The sequence below is a fragment of the Chlorocebus sabaeus genome, chromosome 2, assembly GCF_047675955.1.
Source record: "Chlorocebus sabaeus isolate Y175 chromosome 2, mChlSab1.0.hap1, whole genome shotgun sequence".
Taxonomy (NCBI): domain Eukaryota; kingdom Metazoa; phylum Chordata; class Mammalia; order Primates; family Cercopithecidae; genus Chlorocebus; species Chlorocebus sabaeus.
Genome location: NC_132905.1, coordinates 28,421,202 through 28,432,227, shown reverse-complemented (window position 1 = coordinate 28,432,227; position 11,026 = coordinate 28,421,202). Strand labels below are relative to the sequence as shown.

At 36.9% G+C, this 11,026-nt stretch overlaps 1 pseudogene; it reads left to right on the top strand.

Moving 5' to 3' along the window:
• The first annotated feature begins 1,076 nt into the window (after window positions 1–1,076).
• On the top strand, window positions 1,077–3,662 carry LOC103246461 (protein SDA1 homolog pseudogene; annotated as a pseudogene).
• The last annotated feature ends 7,364 nt before the right edge of the window (window positions 3,663–11,026 follow it).

Below are 11,026 nucleotides of genomic sequence, written 5' to 3'. Positions count from 1 at the left end.
AAAATACTAGGTTTTTTCATTAATTAAGTAATATATGCTCACTGTAAATAATTTTTAAAATATAGAAAAGTTGAAAGATAAAGTCACTCATAATTTCATCACCCAGAGAAAATCATGATTAATATTTTTTATATAATTTTTGTCTTTGTAGTTAGGAATAAAACTCTGAGCAATGACTAAATTTGAAATATACATCTAAATTTTTCAATCATCAATATATGTTTAAAATGTGTGAAGTGATATGGGGTTGTCCAGTGTTACACAGGATTTCTAAAATTCTTGGTAACAAGGTAGTATAAATGAACAACATGAAAGTCACTTGCTGTGTAGTTTAGTTGAAGCCAATCATTCATAATTTGAAAGCCAATATATATTTTGACTAAAAATGTGAATAGTTGACCATTTAATCAAATTCTTTCCTTTTTACAAAGTATATTTTTCTAGAACTAAATCATTTGTTTTTATCTACAGAGTGGATATGCCAAAGTCATTTGTTTTATTCATTTGGACATTAAATTCCATTAAAATTATACAATTTTGTGGGCAAGCCAGATAATCCTGGTCAACCAATTTTTTGAATATGAATAATAATATGCTATTCACAGAAAAGTCTGGTTGGCTATACCTTGGATTCAGAGCTGCACCATGGCTGTCTGATGCATCTGTGGGCATATTTATTTTTGTAGCAATTGGAAATATAAAACCAAGACAAAGACAGTGGTTTCTACTTCACTGAAAATAAAAGCAATATTTATTTTTAAAGTAGTACTCATCAAACTTTACATTATTCTGTTTAGATAGCAAGCTGTTATTAACAGGAACCAAAATGCTATGCGTAGCACATGCTACAGGGTCATCATTAACTGCAAAACTAGTATTTTTGCAGTCTTTCAAGCATATACTCAAATTAGGCTTGGTTATGCCTGATATTTTCTAAACTCATTTGATACCCTTTAGGACATAAATCTCAACCAGAAAAACCAGAGGGATCCCTCTTGTTTAGAATTGGCAAGTCCATCTTACATCAATAGTTTTTTCAGATAATTCGTTTGAACAGTAAAATTTTTCTTTCTTTTTTTTTTTCTTTTTTTGAGATGGAGTCTTCCTCTGTTGCTCCGGCTAGAGTGCAGTGATCTTGGCTCACTGTAAACTCTGCCTCCTGGGTTCAAGCAATTCTCCTGCCTCAGTCTCTCAAGTAGCTGGGATTACCAGTGCCGACCCCCACATCTGGCTAATATTTGTATTTTTAGTAGAGACCAGGTTTCATCATGTTGGCCAGGCTAGTCTTGAACTCCTGGCCTCAAGTGATCCACCTGCGTTGGCCTCTCAAAGTGCAGGGATTACAAGTGTGAACCACTGCACCCAGCCTGAATAGTAAAATTAAATGTTTTCACATTTTGTAAAAATAAAATAAAGCCTATAAATCAAATTACTTTATATATTATTTATTTTCTTGTAAATTCAAGCATTTGAGGGCATTACTAACTGTATCTCCTAAAAATATGTTCTTTAGCAGGGAAGTGTATGAGTTTGGAGAACTTGTAGCTGCAACTGGCAGGGTTTAGGGGCTGCTGGCCATCTGAGTTTCATTAAAACTGCTGGCCACGAAGCCAGTCTGCAACCAAAATGTCCAGCAGAAACAACAAGCTGCCCAGCAACCTGCCGCAGTTACAGAATCTGATCAAGTGAGACCCACTGGCCTACATCGAGGAGTTTGTACAGCAGTAAAATCACTACAAATCCAATGTGGAGATTTCCAAATTGCAACCAAATAAACCCAGCAAAGAACTAGCAGAGCTGGTGGTGTTTATGGCACAGAACATCCTAAATGCGTGCATCTTAATTATGGAGAGAAAGAGGGAAACTTCAGAAGAGCCTTTGCTTTGTGACAGATTAGCCACTGCTCCCTAGAGTATTTAAGTAATTTTCCTCAAGAGGTGAGAGATCTTCTCTCCTGCAATCATACCGTGTTAGATCCAGATCTTCAAATGACATTTTGCAAAGCTTTGATCTTGCTAAGAAATAAGAATCTCATCAATCCATCAAGCCTGCTAGAACTCTTCTTTGAACTTCTATGTTGCCATGATAAGTTTCTGTGAAAGACTTTATACACATATTGTGACTGATATCAAGAATATAAACGCAAAACACAAGTATAAAGTGAATGCAGTATTGCAAAATTTCATGTACACCATGTTAAGACATAGCAATGCAACCACAGCTGAGATGTCTTTAGATGTAATGACTGAACTCTACAGAAGGAACATCTGGAATGGTGCCAAAACTGTCAATGTTATCACAACTGCACATTTCTCTAAGGTCACCAAGATATTAGTTGCCGCGTTGACATTCTGTCTTGGGAAAGATGAAGATGAAAAACAGGACTGTGACTCCAAATCTGAGAAACAGAAAAAAAAAGAAGAAAAAAGCAGAGGTGTTTAACTTTTCAGCTATTCACTTGATTCATGCATGATCCCCAAGATTTTGCAGAAAAACTATTAAAGCAGCTTGAGTGCTGTAAGGAGAGGTTTGAAGCGAAGATGATGCTCATGAACCTCATCTCCAGATTGGTAGGAATTCATGAGCTCTTCCTCTTCAATTTCTATCCCTTTTTGCAAAGGTTTCTGCAGCCCCACCAAAGAGAAGTAACAAAAATCTTCTGCTTGATGCATAAGCATCTCATCACCTAGTGCCCCCAGAGATAATTCAATCATTGCTTATGACTGTGGCAAACAATTTTGTTACTGACAAGAACTCTGGAGAAGTCATGACAGTAGGAATCAATGCTATAAAAGAGATAACACCTTGATGTCCTCTGGCCATGACTGAAGAACTCCTCCAAGACCTGGTTCAGTATAAAACACACAAGGATAAGAATGTAACGATGTCTGCTAGAACTTTGATTCAGCTCTTCCGAACAATGAATGCTCAGATGCTGCAGAAGAAATTCTGGGGTAAGCCTACAGAAGCCTCCGTAGAAGCAAGAGTACAAGAATATGGAGGATTAGATGCTAAAGTTTACATTCCAGGAGCAGTAGTTCTGGAAGTTGAGAAAGAAGAGAATGCTGAAAATGATGAAGATGAATGGGAAAATACCAGTCTCAGTGAGGAGGAGGATGCTGATGGTGAATAGGTTGATATGCAACACTCTTCTGATGAAGAACAGCAAGAAATCTCCAAGAAGTTGAACAGCATGTCCATGGAGGAGCGGAAAGCCAAAGCTGCAGCCATCAGCACCAGCTGAGTTTTAACTCAGGAGGACTTCCAGAAAATCTTCATGGTCCAAATGAGAAAAGAACTTGATGCTGCCCCTGGGAAATCCCAGAAGAGGAAATACATTGAAAGAGACAGTGATGAAGAGCCCAGGTGTGAATTACTTTCTCCTCGGGATCATTGAACGCCTTCATTAAAAGCCAAAGTCTGACAAAGAGACAAGACTAGCAACTGCAATGGGTGGAAAGACAGACCGAAAAGAATTTGTGAGGAAGAAAACCAAAATGAATCAATTTTCCAGTTCGACAAATAAAGAGAAGGAAAAACAGAAGAACTTTATGATGATGCGGTATAGCCAGAATATCCGGTCAAAAAATAAGCATTCCTTCCAAGAAAAACAGTTGGCGCTACGAGATGCACTTTTGAAAAAGAGAAAAAGAATGAATTAACTTCCCAGCAAGTTTTCCACTCCAAGAAGAATGCTAAGTTTGTGTCATTACTCTGAAAATTGGTAAATCAAGCATGTTTGCTTACATTAAAAAGTTCAGAAGCACTGTATTGTGAAAACTGCTGAAAATGTGGCAGCAATTTGGTGTTTTTATTTTAGAGACAGCTAATAGTGGGAATGTTAATGTAAGTAGTGGTGGTAGTACAAAATCATTTCATTTATCATTCATGCAAAAAAAAGTATTGAGTGCCTATTGTCACTGTAGATATAAAACGAATGAGCTGTAACCCCTTCACTCAAGGCATTGACAGCTTAGCTGTGGGGGTGGACACACACATGTGTATTTACAGCGCAGTGTAGATAGTTCGCTAGTAGAGGTAGCTCCATGTTTCTATGAGGTTACTCAGGCCTTTTGGACTAACTCTGTGGGGATAGGAGTTATATATTCTTATAAAACAAAACAAAACAGGACAATGTTACAAGAGTAAGAGGTTCTTACTTGTACATCGGCTTACCTGCTGAAAACAGGCCCCTGCTGCACAGATTTTGGGTACATGATTTAGCTCTTTTAGTCAATCCAAAAGATTTAACTGATCCCCCCTTTTTTTTTTTGAATGCCATGTGAAGGCTTTTTGGTTAAGACCTCACTTTTAAAACTGCCTTAAGTATAAATAGTACCTTTGGAATGTATTTAGTTCATCATTTAAGCTGCCTTCATTCTGGTTTCCTCAGCCTTCCTTCAGTCTGTAATATTTTCAGCCCACTGTTTACCTTGTCTCAATAAAAGGTTTCCATTCCCAAACAGGAAATAAATAAATAAATAAATAAGAAAAAAGAAAGAAAAACTTGTGAAAGAATTTAGCCAGTTTGCTTTAGGCAGACAGTAAGGGAAGGGTCTCTGGAGAACCTCCCACTGGCTTCACAAATGCTTACATGGGGTGTTTTGTGCAGATAAGGGAGCTTGCAAAGGGAGATTGCCTAAACACATCCACAGTGGAAAATTCCATTCCTTAACATATGCACAGTAAGGGATATAAATTAATATGGAGTGGCTCAGACTAAGGGTCCACAGGCACACTGGAAGGATAGGGTGGAGCCACCAGAAATTCGTGCCTTACACTCTTGTATTCAACTATGAAAGGGGCAACTGGCAACCTGCTTTCAAGACCCTTCTCTTTGCTGTGAGCTTTCCTTTCGCTTAATAAATTCTACTCCCCTCACTCTCTGGTGTCCGCGTGCCTGATTCTTCCTGACCATGAGACAGTAACCCGGACTTGGCGGAGTTAAGGAGCAAAAATCCTGCATCACTTGGAAAATCACAAAAGAAAATAAAAGAAGTTCTAACTAGCCCTCTTGCTATTCAAATTGTACTGGCAATCCTAGCCAATGCAATGAGGTCCAAAAAGAAAGGAAGAGACTAGCCAGGTGTGGCAGCTCATGCCTGTAATCCCTGTACTTTGTGAGGCCAAGGTGGGAGGACTGCTTGAACCCAGGAGTTTAAGGCTACAGTGAACCACAATTGCACCACTGCACTACACTCAAGGTGATGGGGCAAGACCCCATCTCTAAAAAACAGATTCCATTTACAATAATAAAAAGCTTATAAAATATCCGGGAATACACTCAACAAAAGAAACATGCAAAATATATAATGAAATAAACAAAAAACTACAAAAATATTAAATAAATTTACTTGAATTAAAATTCAAGTAAAGAAAAGAGACACCCTTTTTCAGGATGAAAAGCCTAAATGTTATATAGGTATCAATTATACAAATAATGCAATTTCAATTAAAATCTTAAAGGATTGTCATGAAACTTGTCAAACTGACTCTAAAATTTATCTGAATCCCTAACCTAGAACAGTGCCCAGCACATAGTAGGAGTGTGATAAACATGCTGATTGAATGAATTAGTGAATGAACAGCTTCAATACCATCATGTTAGTCCATTTGTATTGCTATAAAGGAATACCTGAGGTGGAGTAATTTATAAAGACAAAAGAGGGCCAGGCGCGGTGGCTCATCTGTAATCCCAGCACTTTGGGAGGCCAAGGTGGGCAGATCATCTGAGGTCAGGAGGTCGAGACCAGCCTGACCTACATGGTGAAACCCCATCTCTACTAAAAATACAAAACTAGCTGGGCTTGGTGGCACATGCCTATGACCCAAGCTACTCAGGAGGCTGAGACAGGAGAATCGCTTGAACCTGGGAGATGGAAGTTGCAGTGAGTTGAGATCACACCATTGCACTCCAGCCTGGGCAATAAGAGAAAAACTCCATCTCAAAAAAAAAAAAAAAAAAAAAAAAAAAAAAAAAAAAAAAAAAAAAGGAAAAGAAAAGAAAAGAAAAGAAAAAGAGAAAAAGGGTTTAGGCTGGGCACGGTGGCTCACGCCTGTAATCCCAGCACTTTGGGAGGCCGAGGTGAGCAGATCACGAGGCTGAAAGATCAAGACCATCCTGACCAACATGGTGAAACCCCATTTCTACGAAAAAAAGTACAAAAATTAGCTGGGCTTGGTGGTACACGCCTGTAGTCCCAGCTACTTGGGAGACCGAGGCAGGAGAATTGCTTGAACCCGGGAGACGGAGGTTGCAGTGAGCCGAGATCGCGCCACTGCACTCCAGCCTGGCGACAGAGCGAGACTCCCTAAAAAAAAAAAAAAAGGAAAGAAAGAAAGAAAGAAAAGCAAAAAGGTTTATTTGGTTCACAGTTCTGTACAAGGAGCATGGCACCAGCATCAGCATCTGCTCCTGGTGAAGGACTCTGGCTGCTTCTATTCATGGCAGAAGGCAAAGGGAAGCTGGCCTGTGCAGGAATCACACGGTGAGAGTAGAGGCAAACAGGGGGTGTCTGGCTCTTTTTAACAACTTGCTCTTGCAGGAACTAACAGAGCAAGAACTCACTCATTAATTAGAAGACAGCACCAAGCCATTCATGAGGGATGCACCCCCATGTGACCCAAGACCTCCTACTAGCTCCACCTACAATATTGGGGGTCAAATTTCAACACAAGATTTGGAGGGTCAAATATCCAAACTATAGCAACCTAGATGAAACTGACTCACATATTTATATTTCTAGGCCAGATTTATCTTCTGAACTCCAGATCAGTAGATCTGTTTAGTAATCTCTTCACTTGATTAGTAAGAAACCAATTCAGACTCGTTGTGTTCAGAACAAAACTACTGTCCCTCTTGCAAACCCTGTGTTCTTCCAGTCATCAGATTGAGTAAGATTAAAAACAGAGAGTTAACTCTAATCATCCAATTGGCTGTTTGTTTGTTGTTGTTGTTTTGGGACAGGGTCTTGCTCTGTCCCAGGCTGCAGTGCAGGGGTGCCATCCCGGGTTGCTGCAACTTCTGGCTTCCAGTCAAGTGGTCCTCCAGGCTCCCAAGTAGCTGAGACCACAGGCTCACGCCACCACACCTAGCTATTTTTTGTATTTTCAGTAGAGATAGGGTCTCGCCATGTTGCCCAGGCTGGTCTCAAACTCCTGCACTCAAGCCATCTGCCCACCTCAGTCTCCCAAAGTTCTGGGATTATAGGCAAGAGCTACTGCACCTTGCCAATTGTCCATTTGTCATTATTGAAGTCATCACAACTACTCCTAGATGCATCTGCTACATGTTTCTTGAATCTGTGTCTCTCATCTATACTGACACCACCATGTGCCATAATTCCTTCATTATTCTAATGAATAACTTCCTAACCAATCTCTCCTCCTCAAACTCACTATTTCCCTGCTACTGCCCTCCTGCCTCAACTTAAAACAATGTCAGAATTGCAGGCTAGACATGGTGGCTCACACCTGTAATCTTCCTCGGGAAGCTGAGGCAGGCAGGAGGATCACTTGAGCTCAGGAGTTCAAGACCAGCCTGGATGACATAGAGAGACCCCATCTCTACAAAGAATTTTTTTTTTTTTTAATTTCCATTGCTTTTAAATAAATTCCAAACCCTTCCTCATCACAAGTTTGGCCTGGCCTGGTTGCAACCTGTATGTTCAGAGAAATCTTCCACAGTATTTGCCCTTACTCTCTACTCTAAGCTTTGGCCACAGTGACCTTCTTCCAATTCTTCACGTATATTTCTTCCTACAATAGTGCCTTTGTATATGCTGTTCTTTCTGTCTGGACTAATCTCATTTTTTCTCTTATTTTAATTAATTCTAACAACCCTTGATATCTCATCTAAAAGATCTCTCTTATTCCTATTATATCTTCTTAAAAAACAGATGATCAGTCCAGGCATGGTGGCACATGCCTGTAATCCCAGCACTTTGATAGGTCAAAGTGGGCAGATCACTTGAGGCTGGGAGTTTGAGACCAGCCTGGGCAATATGGCAAGACCTAGCCTCTACTAAAAATAAAAAAATTAACCATGTGTGGTGGCACACACTTGTAATCCCAGCCACTCAGAGGCTGAGGCATGAGAATCGCTTGAACCCAGGAGGTGGAGGTTGCAGTGAGCTGAGATTACACCACTGCATTTTAACCTGGGTGGCAGAGTAAGACTGTCTCAAAAAAAAAAAAAAAAAAAAAAAAAAAAAAGACAGACAAAAAAGAAGCAAAACAAAATAACAGACTGACAGACTGATTATCTCTTAATAGTTTGGTTGTAAGTGTACCTTTATATGGTGATTTTTAGACATTAAGCTCAATCAGAACAGGAACTATGTGTTTTCATACTTACTATGGTATCCCTAACTATGGCACTAGGAGCTCAACAAATGAATGGAAGAATTGAAACTGATCAGGAAAAATATATGCACAATGACTTGATATGGTAACCAATATAGGTTTTCATTGAATGAGGAGAAAGTTTTTTTTTCCTTTCTTTTTTTTTGAGACAGGGTCACACTCTGTAGGCCAGGCTAGAGTGCAGTGGTGCAATCTTGGCTCACTGAAAACTCTGTGAATGAGGAGAAACTTAATCTGGTTCTAAGAAAGTAAGAATTATAGGACTGAAAAAACCTGCAAATGTACCATATTTAATTTCATATTTTAAAACTCTTTCCAAAGCACAATCCTAGTGTTTATATCAGAGGATTCATTACAATGAAAATAAAACCAGAAAGCATTCAAATATGAGAAGACAGATTCGTCTATGAGGATTATCAGGAATTAATTTATAGTAGAAAATGACAAAGCTATTTCTTACAATGCTCAATAAAGAGCAAAAAAGATATTTAAACAAGAACTTGAATTCATTTGTGTTTTAAACCCTTGGTTTCATATGCTATAAATATTAAGACAAAATTTTTCATTATACTTTATCATTAACTAAAAATCTAATTTAATAAAATGTTCATACATAGTAAGTGCTTAAGTAAAATAAATAAGAATGGTTGATAATTTCTCATGAGAAATTGATAGGAATTTCTGTTTCAGTTTTTCAAAGTTCTTTAATTTTGATAAGTAACCTAAGAATATCTAAGCTATTATATAATTTTAAAATAGATTGAAACTTATTTCATATGTATTCATTTCTTACAGCCAAAAATTATAAATAAGAGTAAAGAAGTAAAGGCTTGCAAAATAATAGTTTTGATAATATTTTAAGCACCAGCCATTGGGAACAAATTTTAATTAATAGGTTGTTGATAAAAACCCAATCCAGTTCTCTTAAATCCAGGGAATATTAAATTCCTTTGTAATAAAATAGTCTACTTGAAACTCATAGATATGTCCAATGTGCTGATAAAAAGTAAAACTTAGCACATCTATCTATTTTTCTAGTAGACCAAGACTGTTGGGAGATTTAATAAATGTGCCCCTTGTGTGTAGTCCCTAACACAACCTAAGAGAATTATAACTGTATGCCCAGTTAAGTTACTAAGCCTGTAAGAGGACTTCAAAATTAAGCAAATAATTAAATATCCTTGTAACAGCTCCACTCAACTTATAAATTTGTAGTTCTGCCTTACCTCAGTTAAATTTTTAAGACATTCTTACTGTTTTTTTTTTTTTTTTTGAAATTGCTAAAATAATGTGTGATTGTCAGTGTGTTGGAATTTACTGAAGATTTTGCCTACCTCCCATTTGTTGAGTGTGCATTATGTGCCTGGCTCTTAGGAGGGACTTTAATTCATTTCATTGGTTCTTAAGAACAACCACATAAGGTTAAAAAGCTCACCAAAGTTAGGGTTTACTTAAGTATTTAAACCTGGGTCTTTCTGTCTTCAAAATTCCAGAATTCTCTACAGCTATGCCACACTTCCTTTCAGCTCTGTAAATTGCATAGGCTCACTTATTTTCTCAAATCTGTAAAAGTCTGTAAAACTTGTCTGATGTCGGTAAAACATCATCAACTTTAAATATGATTTTTTTTTTATGGGGAAAAAGAAAAACAAAATAATGTATACTTTGATTTTTCAGACACACTCCAATTTTAGAAAAGTTAAATGTGAAAAAGAAAACAAGCTCATGGATCTTAAAAGTATCTGTGATTTATTATCTCCACTAGCAGTGAGCAATATTCATGGTCTTCCAAAAATACAGAAATATAGTATTGGGCATTTAGTAATTGAAAATTATTCTATTTAAAACAGCAGCATAACAATGAGATTCTTAAACATTAACATAAAAGGTTTAAAACCTATACTGAAAACTTTAAAATCTTAATAAAGACAATGAAATATGATTTGAATAAATGAAATGACTACCACATTCTTAAGTGGAAACACTTAATAACCCAAGAATGTCAATTTTTCTGCAAATTAATGTATAAACCTAAATTGAATTCCAATGCAATTTATTTTATAATTACATGAAATGATCTATAAATTTATATGAAAGAATAAAGCTCAAAAATAGCCAAGGGGTATATTAAAGAGAAAAATAGGGAAGTAGGGCATTCCTTTACCAGATACTAAAAATTTTAAGACATCGTTATGACCAATAGGTGTGGTATTGCTTTAAGAAAAGACAAATAAATTAGTTGAAGGGAAAAGACAGTTTAGAAATAAATTTCCACATAAATGAGAATGTAATATATGACAGAGGTGGTATTTCAACTTGTTGGGAAAAGAAATTTTAAAAATAATTGATGTTGGCACAACTGGTTCTCCATCTAGAAGAAAATTAAATTGAACCTATAACTCATATCATATGTATATATATAATTACAGATAGATTAAATATATATATTTATATATGTAAATAGATATAAATATAAATATATATATAATTAGAGATAGATTAAAACTTAAATGTACAAGGCAAAATGCTTAGAAGAATATTTAGAAGACCTAAGGGTTTTTAATCAAGATAAGAAACCCAGACTAGAAAACATAGACATACTTGATTCAAGAAAAATTACAGCTTTTTAATTGGTAAAGCATCCTGTGATTGAAAGAAATAT